Source organism: Emydura macquarii, unplaced genomic scaffold (genome assembly GCF_026122565.2).
Source record: "Emydura macquarii macquarii isolate MOO-44397 ecotype Brisbane River unplaced genomic scaffold, CSIRO-AGI_Emac_v2 contig_2863, whole genome shotgun sequence".
NCBI classification, from domain to species: domain Eukaryota; kingdom Metazoa; phylum Chordata; order Testudines; family Chelidae; genus Emydura; species Emydura macquarii.
Window position 1 is genome coordinate 2,747,871 of NW_027133000.1, and position 14,809 is coordinate 2,762,679.

Sequence of the window (14,809 nt, forward strand, 5' to 3'; positions counted from 1 at the left end):
GATGATCCTTGATACAGAGGCATTGAACTCATGGCTGAGGCAAAGTTTCCATGCTTTAAGAACTGTAAATTTTTTTCCAGACAGATACAGAAAGCCCAGAATGTTCATCTGAAATTTTTTCTGCTGATCAGTGAATGGTACTTCTGAATCATGAGTCGAAAAAGAGTTCAGTTGCACACAAACCTCATCTGGCCAGTGTCCTAGTAAGTCAGGACACTATCCCTAGTACATAGGTCTCCACAAATACCAAAAGACCTCAGACCTCAGTGGCATGATCAGAGGCAGTGGATGATCAGTAGAAGTGTCCATGGGTCAGTCAGTTGCTCCTGCTGACCATGGCAGAAAGGAACAGCTATCCAAGATCAAAATGCAGCACTGATCACCTTCCACAGTACTGTCAAGGAGGAGGTTGACGAGCCATCATACTTCTGACTCTGCCATAATTCCTCCTTTAAAGCTTGATTCAGGCCTACTGCCTGATTCACATTCTTCAACACCAAGCCAATAGAGCTCAGTCACTGACCCTTGTGTTTCAGTACCAGCTACATTGGTACCATCTGCACTAACCATACCAGCACCAGAGTGAGAGATGAACCCTTACGAGAACTGACCTCTATGATACCACTGCTTTTGGTACTACAGAGGTCAGTTCTGATCATTTAGTTTATATTTACAACTTCTAGAGACTTAGCTATTACCACTTTAGTAGAAGACCCACAAAAAGTCTGCTAGGGTGTCTTGTTCACATCACCATCCCACACTAAGACTCAGGTAATGGATGCTTTCAGGCAGACTGAGGGGCACACCAAGGCCATCTTCACATATAAGGCTGGTGGTAATCAACAAACTTATCTACACATAAATGTGCTAGAACTCAGGGACATATGTTTTGCATGCAGAACTTTCCTGCTTCTCCTCCAAGACCACCATTCAAGTCCTGATAGATAAGACTACAGCAATGCACTACATCAACAGACAAGGTGGAGCAGGTTCATTTCCTCTCTGTCCAGAGAGGATTCATCTAGGGGACTGGTGAATATACCACCGGGTCTATCTTATAGCTCTACACTTACCAGGTGTTCAGAATAGCTTTTCAGACCAACTCAGTGCTTTATCAGTCATGACTGGACACTCAAAGTCTCATGCATCAACCAACTCTTCTTCAAATGGAGTCTTCTTACCACAGACACCTTTGCCACCAGTTTTGATTAAGTGTAATGTGTATTGAGACATGAGCCCGGGCTTCCTATGAAATGCACTCCTGATCAGTGGAACAGAGACCTGAAATATGCCTTCCCACTAATCCCCAGAGTCCTCAGAAAAGTAAGAAAGGACAAAACCCTGATAATATTGAAACCCCCAGCATGGTCACATCAGTTCTGGGATTTAGCAGCTTCAACATAGTTGCCCATCATTCTTTCAGTTCTCTCAGACATTATTTCACAGAATCAGACCCATCCTACATCCTTATCTCTACATCTGACATCATGGATGCTAACTGGTTGAGTGCTGTTATCCAGAACTGCTCCACTGAGATACATAATATTCTGAATCAAAACATAAAGCTTCTACAAGACTAACATATAGATTCATATAGAAACAATTTTTGCTCTGGGTTGCTCAGCTGGACCTTCAACTCTTAGAGACAGAGGACTATCTTTTTGTTCTGTGTTTGTACGGTGTCTAGCAGAATGGTGACCTGGTACACGACTAAGGCAGCTAGGCACTAGGATAATACAAATAATAAATAATTAGTCCAAAATAACAAGAATTATTATAAGGCCCTTTGTTTTCTGTTTTTATTTTGTTTAAAATTTCATGAGAAATGTATCAGAGTTTATTGCAAAAATTAAAAAACATGGAAAATCTGTGCAAAAAATTAACTTTTCAGTTTTCTGGGGAAAGAGTAAATATTACTTCTTCTGTTTTTTTGTATTTTTAAAAACTTTAAAAAATAAATCCTTATATTCTGAAACAGTCTGATACTTTGGCAGTCCAGGTTAGAGAATCACCATCTCTCCTTCTGGAGAAGGGAGCTGGGTACAGTGGTGGTGATAGCAGGGGTCCCTCTAGTACAATGGGGAGCCCAGGTCCATAGAGTTCCGGCACTTCCAAAATTTCAGTGAAAAATCATTAAAAACTGAAAATCAATGGCCTTAACTATTTATTATCCTGGAAATATTTAGGACTTCAGTCAACTTACTTAGAGATCATTTAGCCACAATATGTGTCTGACATTCTCCAATTCAAAATCATACTATATTCTCACATCCAACTGAGTCTAAGCTCTTGAAAGGTCTGAGTCACACATTTCCCCCACTAAGGGACATTTTCCCTTTCTAGGACCTAATTATTATATTCCTGGCACTAACGAATCCTCCCTTTGAGCCTTAACATCATGCTTCTTATACCATCTCTCATCAAGGTAGCAGTTTTGGCATTAATGGCAGGACCTCTGACACTATATTTCACAAAGACAAGGTGATTCTCAGGTCTTACTCAAAGTGGTCCCAGACTTTCATTTGAATCAATTCATAAATCTTCCAGTGTTTTTCCCCAAACCTCATTCAGCTCCTGGAGAAGCAAAACATCACAAGCTTGATGTCTCAAGGGCACCCTCCCACTATCTACACAGATTTAAACCTTTCCATAAGTTACCTAAATTATTTGTAGCATTTGGGGACAGGCTAGGGGGCAGGCTATTTTAACCCAGAGATTCTTGAAATGAATATCAGATCTCTTTGGTGTACTTGAGGAACAGAAATTTGCAGGGCAACCACTTGGAGCTCAGTGCATTGTTTTATTCAGTGTTACTCACTGGTTGCAACTGCTAGATCCATTTAGCAGGATGGTCTTTCAGCCTTTATTTAAACAGGACTCCTGGCACCCACCTCTTTAACAAGATAACTGTTAGTAAGACAACTAATGGGATCCATGTTGACAAATACTTACCTTACAATAACTGGTTCTTACAGATGTTTTGTCCACATGGATCTCATGACCCTCCCTCCTTCCTCTCTACTGCAGTGTCCTTTAGCTGCAGGATCTTGTGTTGTCTTCAGATGGAGGTTGCACACACAGCCCCAACAGACACTGTTGGTCAAAATAATCTGATCTTGAGCACATATGCACCTGGAGTGAGATCCATATGGACAGAACTTCTTGAAGAACCACAGTTACTGCAAAGTAAGTAACCCTTTTTAGCACGCTTAAAAATGTAGTAGATATTTACATGGAGAAGAGAATCTATAGTTAGGACGAAAACAAAGACCCATGCTTTGGGAGGATAAGAAAAAAAGCTAGGAGCAGGAAAATATGTCCATCCCTCTCTTTCTACCCCTTCCCTTGCTAATATTGACAATTGATGGTATTACATTTCTTTTGAAGTTTCTAGGAGTAATTACTATTAGAACCAGGACAACAGATTAGATGGACTGGTATCATGATGTGGCAGTTCCTACAGTACATCCATCTTGCATTAGATTTACATTCAGGTGATACCTGCAATTACCTGTCTAAAAAAAAGAAGTAGGCCATCTGTCCTGATGCATCAGTTGTTTAGGTTCAAAAATAATTTCTAAGACAAAATTTCTGAACAAACTAATAGCTCTTAAAAAGTACAAAATTCAGAAAGTAATCAGTAAGAAAATTATATTCCTACAAACATGAATGAGGAGGAATAAATCCCATAGCTCTTAGAATTGTAATTCACTTTCCAATCCCCCTTCCTTATTCCTTCCATTTTTCTATCCCCCCATATAGATTTCTTCCCTGTCAAGTTGGCAGAGAAAACATTTACCCCATTGTACACAAAGGGTTTATCTAGAAAGAGAAAGCTAGAATCCAAGATCTGCAACTCTTGTTTACCTATCTTCAATTTGTATTGAAAGTTTTGTTTTGGCTTGAAAAAAACTATTTAATTTTTGTGTGAGATGTAGTTGGTGTCAATTAGACTGAAAACAGCATTTTTAAAGCCTTTGGAAGATTATCAGCACCATTGCAGTGCAGGTGGGTCAGCTGCAGAAAATTAACAGGCTCACAAGTGATGCAAGCACAGGTGGGAGGTCTGGCTTCAGAAGGAACTGGGGATGAATTCTTTTCAGTAGATGCTATCTTGGAGCATGGGGACAAGACAAGGGTGGGAAGGACTGGATAACAGTAGGAGAAGGTGAGCTAATTACTCTAGCTGTTTGCTGATTTGTTCGTAACTCAATAGTCTTCTCTTGTTTCTGGTGTATTTCATGTAATTTCTAGAAGATGATTGTGAGTGCTGAGGAATCATCTTCATAGTCTGCTTTCTTCTGCCTGACACAATCCTTTTGATTTACTAGTAATTTCCAAAAAAAAGTTCTTTATTTTTCTGGAAGAGGGTGAGATTGCCTCCCCCTGCCCGACCTTTTCTTTAAACTGTTTTCTGTAAGGATGTCTATCTTCAATATAGAGGATAAGCCAGAATTGATCCTGTGTTGCCTCTTCATTTCCTCTTCCCAAATCTTTCTGAAAGGGCCTTTGCTGTTAGGATGTGCTTTCCTTTCAAAAAGGTCATAGCTGAGATGTTGTAGCTTCACAACTCCTTGCAGTCCCTCGTGTGGAGCCAAATAATTTTTTTCAAGAGATATTGCTGTATCTAGAAAGAGCTGCAAATCTGGAGTCAATAATTCTTGTAAATCTGGCTAAATTTACAGACTGAGAAGAGTATATTTGTAGGGACTAAACAAGCCAAGCTTCAAAAAAGTTTGTGTTGCTCCAAATACAAGGGAGATTTGGTAAAAGCATCAGCATTTGGCCATTTCTTTTGCTGCTTCTTTAATATGCTTAAATATTTTCAAGCAGACAAATAAAGGTACTGTATAACAAATTGAGAAGAAGGAGGAGGGTTTTCCGGTGGAGAATACAAGCCGTCTGAAGTGCGTTGTAGCTGCCGCTGTCTCCTATTACTTATCTAATTGAAATTTGAAGAAGGAAATGTTTTCTGTTTTCAAGTACTGTTGGTTTTTGTTTTAAATCCTTCGGAGCTATCTACATCAGTCTATTTTTCCCCACAATTATTCATAGGTTATTGTAGTCGGTTGCATCACCGGGCTCCCTGTTTCCCTTGTGGTTCCACTCCCCAGATACCAAGGACTCAGAGCTTTCTCATTTGCAGTCACCCATGCTCATTTATTTACAGTGCATTCTGCCAGTTCCTACCCAGGGGCTTGTTTGCCCCTCCTAGCCAGCTGACAAACTGACTGGCAATCATCCCCCTGCTCTACTTGGCCACATCTCTCTTCCTGTGGTTTCCTGCCCTGGCCTATATATATCTTCCCTGGCCAGATCACCTTGTTAGTCCTGGCTCTGACTCAGCCTAATCAGTACCGTGGCCAACTGCTACTTGCTCCCCTTGTAATTCTTGACTCTGCTGGCCTGCACTGCATCAACCCAGTGCCCTATGTTAGGGGTGACAGGGGCAGCTGAGGCCTTTGCTCCCTGCTCTGCCACAGTTGTATTGAGCAATGCATGTTTAGTGAAGCTTCAACAACTTTTACCAATAATTATCCAAGAGGACTAGTCTCAGTAATTCAAAATACATCTAACTCTTTAGACTTTAAGGATATTGGGAGAATCATGATACCCTCTGTTAAGACACTTTTGGTAATGCAAGTGACTAATATCCCAATCTCTGAAGAACATCCAATGGACAAGTATGTAGTATACAACACTATGATTATAAAGGAGGAAGAATGACAACAGGTTTGCTAAATATCAGATATGAATGAAAAAAAAAAAACCCAACTCTGTTAATAAAGCAAATAAAGGAATTCTCATGTTAACCAGACACTTTACTTCCAACAGTCCAAGTTTGGCCTGACGCTTTCACTACTTTTCCAGGTGAACTGGTCTTATTACCAATGGCCTGGGACAATGGCAATTGTGAGCCCCCATACTTTGCTTCTACTCCTCCTCTAGGAAAACAACTAGCAATTCCTGGTCTAGTAGGGGGATAACTAGTACTTTTAGTGGAGGGGTGGGGTAGCTGAAAGGTTAAAAGCTTATATAAGAAAAACTGTGAATGGAATATGTGCCACAAGCATCTGTGGCCCAGAATCTCTGAAGTATTTAGGGTCCTAACTTCCATTGATTTCAATAGAAGTTAGGAGCCTAAATATCTTCGATGATCTAGGCTTCTGTATTCTTAGCACAGCCAGTACCTCTCCCAGCTACTCAGTCAGTGTGTGTCGTCGTCGTCCCCACCCGCTGGCTTCCTTCATCATAGGAAACCTGCAGGAAACCATCTGTCAGCTTTCCCACCCCCCTTGTTGACTGAAGATGAGGCAGCCAGTTCTGAGGACCAGCTGAGGAGTTTGTGCTCAATGTAGGCAAAGAGGTGAGATTAGTGCTGAGGACTAGAATGGGAATGTGCCTTCCTCCCCTCTCTGCCTCCCTTGAGGGATACCTTGTGAAATAAACCTGGGTGGAGGACTTTAGTTTTATCTGGTGGGATGTTGGGTTATTTTTCTCTCAACCTTCTAAAAAGAAAAAAAACCTAACATTCACTAGAATGAATATATGCAGTCCACAAGTGGGGGCCTAGTACAGTTCAGACCCCAGGCTTTTTAGGATAAGTGACCCTGGCAAAAATTGTTACATATTGGTAACTGTGCTATAGGTCATCACTACATGCTGAAGTTTCGACAGCTATGTAGAAACACTGTCAAACACAGAGCAAAAGTGTTTGTACGTGCATCAGATGATTAGGATCCTGGATATGGATTCTGAATGAACTCATGTACTTACTCTGTGGCTTTAGGCAACTAGTTTTGGCCTGAATTTCAGAAGTGCTGACCATCTCCAATTTACATCAGATGGAATAGCTGGACATTCAGCTGAGAATTATACCTTTTGTGTCTATCAGTCTTAGAAGTGAAGTTACGTTTTTAAAAAATCTTCATAACTAGATACTGTATCTGAATGAACTGTTCTGAACAAATAGTTAATCTTTACTTTCTCCACCTCAACCCCTCCTTTTTGCATAACCCATCCTAGCCCTTCTCTTAATAATATTTTGCCCTGCAGTAAAAATTATTTACTTATGTTTGTTTGGGTCCCAGCCTACTGGAAGTGCAAAGTCAGGCTTGCAATCAAAATAGTTAGACCAGCTGGGACCTGGACTGATTACTATAGCAGTTAAGTATCTGTGTTTCTTACAGTTTTTCCAATCAGTGTAGCAATGTAATGTTTGCATAGTTCAAATCACAGCTATAGTTTATAGACTGATAGGGAAACCTTTGATTGAACAAGAATGTTTGTTTAAAATGCCTTTTTCTTAAAATCTGTATTTATTGGGATACACTAGTCCTTTTAAGAGGATGAGATTTTATTTAATGGTGAATCCATTAGGCTGGCTTTTTTGTAACATGTTTTGAGATAACTAGAGTGAAAAAAGCTATAAAAGCCTAGTTCTATGGAAGGGATAACAGTTGGGAAGAAGGAGCACAAATTGTGTTGAATAAATGGCATTCTTGTTAATTATGTATCTGATTCTAAAATTGTACCATTTACTCAGTTTGTAGAAAATAGGCATTTCACACATACCAGCTTTAGCTGGAATCTACTAATGTGCTGGTTTTCTATATAAATATGGTATAGCACACTTCAGTTCCTTTCTTAACTCTTTGGCTATGACTACATTGCCACGGGAAGTCGACTTTGTTTAATTTGACTTTCAGTAGGCGATTTTTAGAAATCGCAGCAGAGTGTACACACTACGCTGGTCTCTTGCATTCACACTGACCTGCCTTAATTCGAATTAGAAAGCAGTGCAATGTGGGTAGCTATCCCACAGTGCAACTAGCCATGATGGCTGTTGGGATGAGTGTCTTCGTGCCAGGATGCAACGCTGCTTCCCCTACCCTTACCCACCCCGCCCAAACAAACAGGAAAAGGATTTTCACGCCTTTTTTTTATTCCCTGCGATTGCCATTGCTGCAGAGACATGGAGCCTGCTCAGCTTTGCACTATAATTGTGAGCATGACAAATACATCGCGGCTTATCATTGATTATTTTAGAAATAGAGCAAGAAGCTGAAGCAGAGACAATACCAATGCCACCGAGGCTGCCTTGCTTCAAGCCATCGAGCAGAACAATTCCCGATTGCTGCTGGCTATAACGTGTCATCTGCAGTCCGTGGAGCGCAGGTTCTGGGACAGGGAAACAAGCACAGACTGGTGGGACCGCATCGTTATGCAGCTGTGGGATGATGATTAGTGGCTGCAAAACATTTGTATGCAAAAGGCAACTTTCCTTGAACTGTGCTCAGTGCTGGCACCGTCCCTGAAGCATGTGAACACTCGCTAGAGACAAGCCATGACGGTGGAAAAGAGAGTCGCCATCACTCTCTGGAAGCTGGCAACCCCCAATTGTTACCGCTCAGTTGGGAATCAATTTGGAGTCGGTAAATCTACAGTGGGCATAGCCGTGGATCAAGTGTGCAGTGCCATAAATAGACTTCTGCTATGAAGGCTAGTGACTTTGGGAAATATGCAGGACATAGTGGAGGGGTTTGCCACGATGGGCTTCCCAAACTGTGGGGGGGCCATTGATGGGATGCATATCCCCATCTGCACACCTAGCGACCGAGTACATAAACCGCAAGGGGTACTTTTCCATGGTCCTGCAGGGGCTTGTGGATCACAGGGGTCGTTTCACAGACATCTACGTGGAGTGGTCTGGGAAGGTGCATGGCGCTCGTGTATTTTGTAACTCGGGGCTGTTCTCTAAAATGCAGGCGGGCACTTTCTTCCCTGACCAAAAAATTCACATCGGGGGTGTGGAAATGCCCATAGTGATCCTAGGGGATCCTGCTTACCCCTTGCTGCCTTGGCTAATGAAGCCGTACACCAGTCACCTTGACAGTGACAAGGACTGTTTCAATAAGAGGTTAAGCAGTTGCAGAATTGTTGTAGAATGTGCCTTTGGGCGTTTAAAGGGTAGATGGAGGAGTCCCCTCACTAGGCTGGACATGAGTGAGAAGTATCTCCCTTCTGTGGTATATGTGTGCTGTGTTCTTCATAATGTGTGTGAAGTGAAGGGGGAAAGGTTTCCCCAGGGTTGGACTGTGGAGGCAGAAAGACTGGCCGCCAGTTATGAGCAGCCAGATGCCAGCACTACGCTGAGAGCTAACCGTGGACCGCTTTGCATTAGGGAAGCTATGAAAACCAGGTTCTGCAATGAGATGCAGGACTGATTTCTGTTCCTGTATATTGTTTGCCTTTGATTCCCCACCCATCCCCCTTCGATATCTGTGCCCGACAAATCCCTCCTGAACAAGATATGATTTAATAAAGAAATATTTTGGAATGATGTAAAACTTTATTTCTTAACATTCAAGTCATGGGGAAGTGGGGGGGGGAAGGTTATTCACTATCTCAAGGGGTACGGTGGTAGCTTGCTGGCCAGCAGTCAGCATGGCTGCCGCAGCTTTTTTCGCTCATCTCCACCGGGGTGGAGGAGAGCACGTACTGCAGCCTGGACAATCTCCTCTGAGACCTCTTGGAGGGGCGAGGGGGAGGGCGGCAAAGCCCTCTGTTGAGGAGCATTATGGAGGGGCTGCAACGGGACTCTGTCCTGCCTCCGCTTCTCCTGAAACTCCACAAACCGCCGGAGCATGTCTGCCTGGTCCCGCATGATTCACAGCATTTTCTGCGTGGTACTGTGATCATGCTCCATCATTTCTCTGTGACTCTCCCTGTCCATGTCCATATTCTGTGACAAGGTCAGCCACCTCACTCTTTGCTCTGTCTCTGTGGTTGCTGAGGCATTCGTGAGCTCCACAAACATGTCATCTCGGCTTTTTTTCCCCCCTCTTTCTAATCTGAGGCAGTCTGTCCGCAGCATTTTTTGAGGGTGGGTCCAGTGCTGAAGTGTCTACAGAATGAAAGAAAAAGAACAAGATAGCCACAGTTAGCATAGTGAAGAAAATGATACAAATGTAACAATTTAGATAATGATCCCATGATACAATGTAGCAAATGATTTTCTCTCTCTGCTTGTATTTCAAACCCTTACAGAGAGGAACTGCGGATGGTGTGGTGGGGTGTGTGTGTGGGGGGGGGGGGGGAAATCGCTGCTTGTATTGCAAACCCTTACCGAGAGGAACTGCGGATGGGTGGGGGGAACTCTGCTTGTATTTTAAACCAAGACAGAGAGGAACTGCGGATACCATGGGGTCGGGGGAGGCTATGCTTAAAACACAGATTTGCTGGACGCAGTGGGGTACCAGCAGTGTTCCACCATGATGCTGGCTGCCTTGATTGCAGCAAAGAATCCTATTGTGGAGGGAGGAACAAAGAAGCCCTCCCCAGAAAAGTTTTTCAAAGGGTAACAGATTACATACATTAAATTTTCCATGAGATATCAACTGATAATAAACGTAGCATTTCTCATCACATAAATCAACTGTTCCTTGGTTAAACATACAGTACAGTCACCGAAATGCTTGAAATCCACTTTGAGCCCCCCACACCCAATGAAAAAGGACAGAAATGCTAATAAGGAAAAAAACTCACCACATGTGCCTTCCCCAGGATCATTTGTTCTGTCCTGTGTGCCACTGGACTGCTCGGGGGTCAGGAATAAGTCCTGACTTCGTGGGAGAAGGGACACCCAACTCTCCTGCAGCCTGCTCTCCACAGCTTCCTCCTCCTCCTCGTCCATGGAGTCCTCATCATTGATCATGGACTGTGAACTAGTGGAGGTATCAATGCTGTGGGGAGGCACTGTGGTGGGATCGCCATCGAGAATTGCGTGCACCTCATCATAGAACCGGCATTTTTTGGGAGAGGAGCCAGAGCGGCTGTTAGCTTCCCTGGCTTTCTGATACGACTGGCACAGCTCCTTGATCTTCACGTGGCACTGCTAAGCATCCCTCTGGTGTCCCTTCTCCAGCATGCCCTGTGATATCTTCCCATAAATGTCCAGATTCTTTTTGTTGGCTCTGAGCTGAGCCAGAACGGACTCCTCACCCCACAGCCCAATGAGGTCTAAGACGTCTAGTCAACTCCATGCTGGAGCACATTTGGGCTTTGCAGTAGCCATGCGGCGAACAGTCACAAAGCTCTCTCCATGCTGGCAGCACAGCAAATGAAAATTCAAATCTTCCCGGGGCTTGAGGGGAGGGGACTTTTCCTGCTAGCGTGACCACTGAGCAGCACAGCGCGACTGTCCAGAGCGGTCAAAATGAGGCATTGTGGGATACATTCCAGAGGTCAATTAATTTGATTTTAAGTTCCTTTGTGTCTACAGTGACACTAAATAGATTTAACAAATTCGAATTAGGTGCTACACCACTTGCAGAGGTGGTCTTATTAAGTCGATTTTACAGGCACCTTAATTCAAATTAACAGTGGTGCCAATGTAGACGCGGGTGTAATTAAATCGACTTAAGTGACTTTAAGTTGACCTAAGTCGCCAGTGTAGACCAGGCCTTTGCTTCATTACCAGAGAAAATTAACTTCCCTCTGACTCAGTTTACCTGTCCCTAAATTGGAAATAACAAATAATGTGTACCTACTGTACATAATAGGGCTGGTGTGAGAACTAGGCCCCAGTTCTATAATGGGATCTGTGTGGGCACAGGGTTGTGGCATCAGGGTCTTGGTTTTTAAAGCACCTAGAGATTGTCAGATGAAAGAGAACCTCTAAGGATGTGTTTACGCTACAAAAAGCCTTGTCTTTAAATCTCCCACTGGTGCAACAGCACAGCACAAGTATAGCATGCATGGAACTTGGTAGGCTGCTTATTGTTGTAAAACCTTCAATGGGATTGCACACATAGGTAAAGTTAAGCATATTCATGCATGTTTGCAGGATCTACCCATTAAGTCTCCATCCTGAAACAATCTCTGAAAGGGTTTCCTGCTGTGCAGAGCCCCATCCACTTCCACATACCTGCCAATGCCTACCTGTGTGTAACTTGTTGCAGGATTAGGCCATAGTTTGTACCACTGTTTATGTTGACTATAAAGTGTAAGATCAGGTTGTATGAGAAATTCCTAGAAACTTCTTGAGTATTTTCTCCCTTCATCTCAGATACGGCACTAGTTCTGTCCCATGGGGCCTATGCAGCATTCTAGTTGCAGTGTTTCCTTTGAAAATTGCCTGGCATCCTTTTGGAAATAATCACAATTTTAATGCACAAGCTGGCTTTGTCCGTTTATATAGTATTAGTGTTTCCAATAATATCCCTGCTATCTCATGGAAGAAAAACAGTAACGAAAAAGATGCTTGGGTTTGCTTTAGCTGACATGAACTGTAAGTTCTTTCTGATCTTTCTTTTTCTCTCCACCACCTCAAGTGCTTATGAAGAAATTATATACTCAGATCTGCCCATGGAAATCAGCACATGTTGGAGAGAGCAAAATTTTGAAAAACAAATTTTTTTCCTTCAATGATAACACTCCTTTGAAGATATTAAATGGCCACATTATCCTATAGCTATTTAAAGGAACAGTCTCATCTGAAAATCTAGTTAGTTTCAACTATTGAATTTATAGTAGTTTCAGTACTACACTGACCCTGAGTCTCCCTGCCACTTTTTGTGACTTAAAAATAAGTAAAAGTAACTGTAATGTTTTTCCTCTTCTTTCTCATTGCATGAAAGACTCCCGGAAAAAAATAGAGGAAACCAACTACAGCCCAGATCCTGCATGCTGATCTACACAGATGGATCTTTGTGCTCTCAAGGAGCCTCAGTGATTGCAGAGGCTGCACACTGACACAAGGGTCCACCCACATGGCTCAGCACTGAGTTAATATAGATAAAACTTTTTATCTTGTTTCCTTTCATAAGAAAATGTATCAGAGACAAGAAGTGAGTTTTTAAAATAAAAGTTTAAGATTGACAGATTTGTTCATGTACCTCTATGCCCCATCGCTGTAGGAAAAAACTCTTACAACTGTAACCCTTATTTTCCTCCCACATTCCTCCACCCATTGTTTGTTACCCTCCCATTATATCGCATCTTCAACTAAGATCCAATCCTGCACATTTGTGTGTAATTAAGCATGTGCATAAGTCATTGTAAGATCAAGGCCCTAGGCTTTAAGTAATTCAGGACAGGCATCTCATCTTTTTTATTGTAATTAAACAATTCTAACTAACAAACGTTTGGATGCTGTAAAAGTAATAATAGATCATTTATACAGCACCAAAAGATCACTTTGCACTTTACAGATTGAAGTATAGACGTATTTCCCACTATATTGCACGAATACTTGTGCATATCTATCAGTGATAGCACTAAGATGAGTATTAGCATAGATCAGTTGCCATTGAATAATGTATCATGTCATCTGGTGCTGCCTACTAGGTCTAGAAGATGTAGTACTTAAAACTTTGGCGACAACCAGCAGCATGCCTATATTAGCATTTCCTCTGTTGCCACCACTGTTAGTGCAATCACAGGACATTTTAAGAAAAATGCTACTGTAGACAAGACCACAAACAGTAAAAAGAGATGGGCCAAACCTGAGACAGGGGCCCTGTACAAGTAAACCGAGTGCACATTGTTAATCCAGGACTGATTTCTATGGGTGCAATTGCACTCATGGACCCATGCTAAAACCACCCCACATAAAACTTTTTAAAGTGGCTACATCCCACTGACTTTACCTGAGTCTTGGACTCCGTTTGGCAAATGGGATTTAGATTCCTTAGTCACTTTAGCACCTTTGAAATTTTATCCCCAGGTCCTTGCTCCAATGAATTTGCAGTCTGTGGCTTCAACTTTGCAAACAGGCATGAACTTAATTTTAAACATGTGAGTAGTCTTTTTAAGGTCAGTGAAACTATCCATTCACATGCACAAAGTTAAGCATCTCCGGAGACTGCTTACTGTGACTATGCTCTGTGGTCTTGTTTGTATTTTTTTAACTGTATATTTTTATCAGCCAGTTGAACATGGCTTTGAGGGGGAGGTTTTAGATGTCTCCTTCCTGCAAGAAATGTGTTTTAACCAGGAGAGGTGGTGGGTATGAAAGACTAGGAGAGGGAGTGGACTTCAGCATAAGGAGAAAGCAAGGAGGTTAGTAAAATTGCTGGAAGAGCACTAAAAATCTCTCGGTCTGCCAAAACCTCACACACTGAGAAGGAGGCTCCTTCGTTGGGGTATTAGTTTTAAGGCAGCTGATACACGTTCGAAAGGATTTTAGTCAGACAAATGCAATCTCATCCATTCACATTGTCCCTGCCTGACAGCTCTGTACCTCCTCAAGGCTTGTTGTAGTAACTGTAGCAAATGAGCACTAAGCAGGCAGGCACTGAGCTAACTCATTCCTTATCTCTGTGCCAAGCTCTCTCCAGCGCCACCTTTAGTAGCTGGAGAGGGTGAGGGGTTTCTTTACAGGTCTTACCGGTTTTTCTAGCCTTGCCTTTGAATAGCAGCAGCACTGGGGTGAGTCACTGTTTGGAAATGAAGTGTGTGTGTGTGTAAGAGGATGAATGATGTCAGGCAGGATTCAGGCTCTGGCGGAGGGGGGGAGAAGCAAAGAGCATGAAACTGACTGTAAACACAGCAACAGCACTCAGAGAAAAAGCTCCCTCCCGCCTCCCCGTGCCCGGAGCCGCCCTCTCAATCAGAAGAGCTTCTTCAGCTGTAGCATTGCTGCTGAGGTAGCAGTGCATACAGATCTGGCAATCAATTCAAGGAAGCCTCGCTAAGAAGTGTCGCCTTCCCCACCCCCTTTTAGGCCAGTCTCTTTTGCCGGGAAGGAGAGGAGTAAAAGGCTGTGAGAGAAGAGAATTGCAGGGGAAGACAGAGGTATGGGAAA

General features: G+C 42.7%; 1 protein-coding gene across 5 annotated transcripts in view; it reads left to right on the forward strand.

Annotated features, from left to right (window-relative positions):
- Positions 1-4,082: 4,082 nt before the first annotated feature.
- The window catches only part of SGMS2 (sphingomyelin synthase 2), a 67,833-nt gene continuing 57,106 nt past the window's right edge, over positions 4,083-14,809 (forward strand). For 3 of the 5 annotated variants that reach the window (XM_067568230.1, XM_067568227.1, XM_067568232.1), the window contains exon 1: positions 14,533-14,799. The gene's annotated coding sequence lies outside the window, so the exon portion shown is untranslated. Of the gene's footprint in view, positions 4,169-14,329; positions 14,434-14,532; positions 14,800-14,809 lie in introns of those variants that run through there. The other 2 variants (XM_067568228.1, XM_067568231.1) reach the window with 2 other exon arrangements.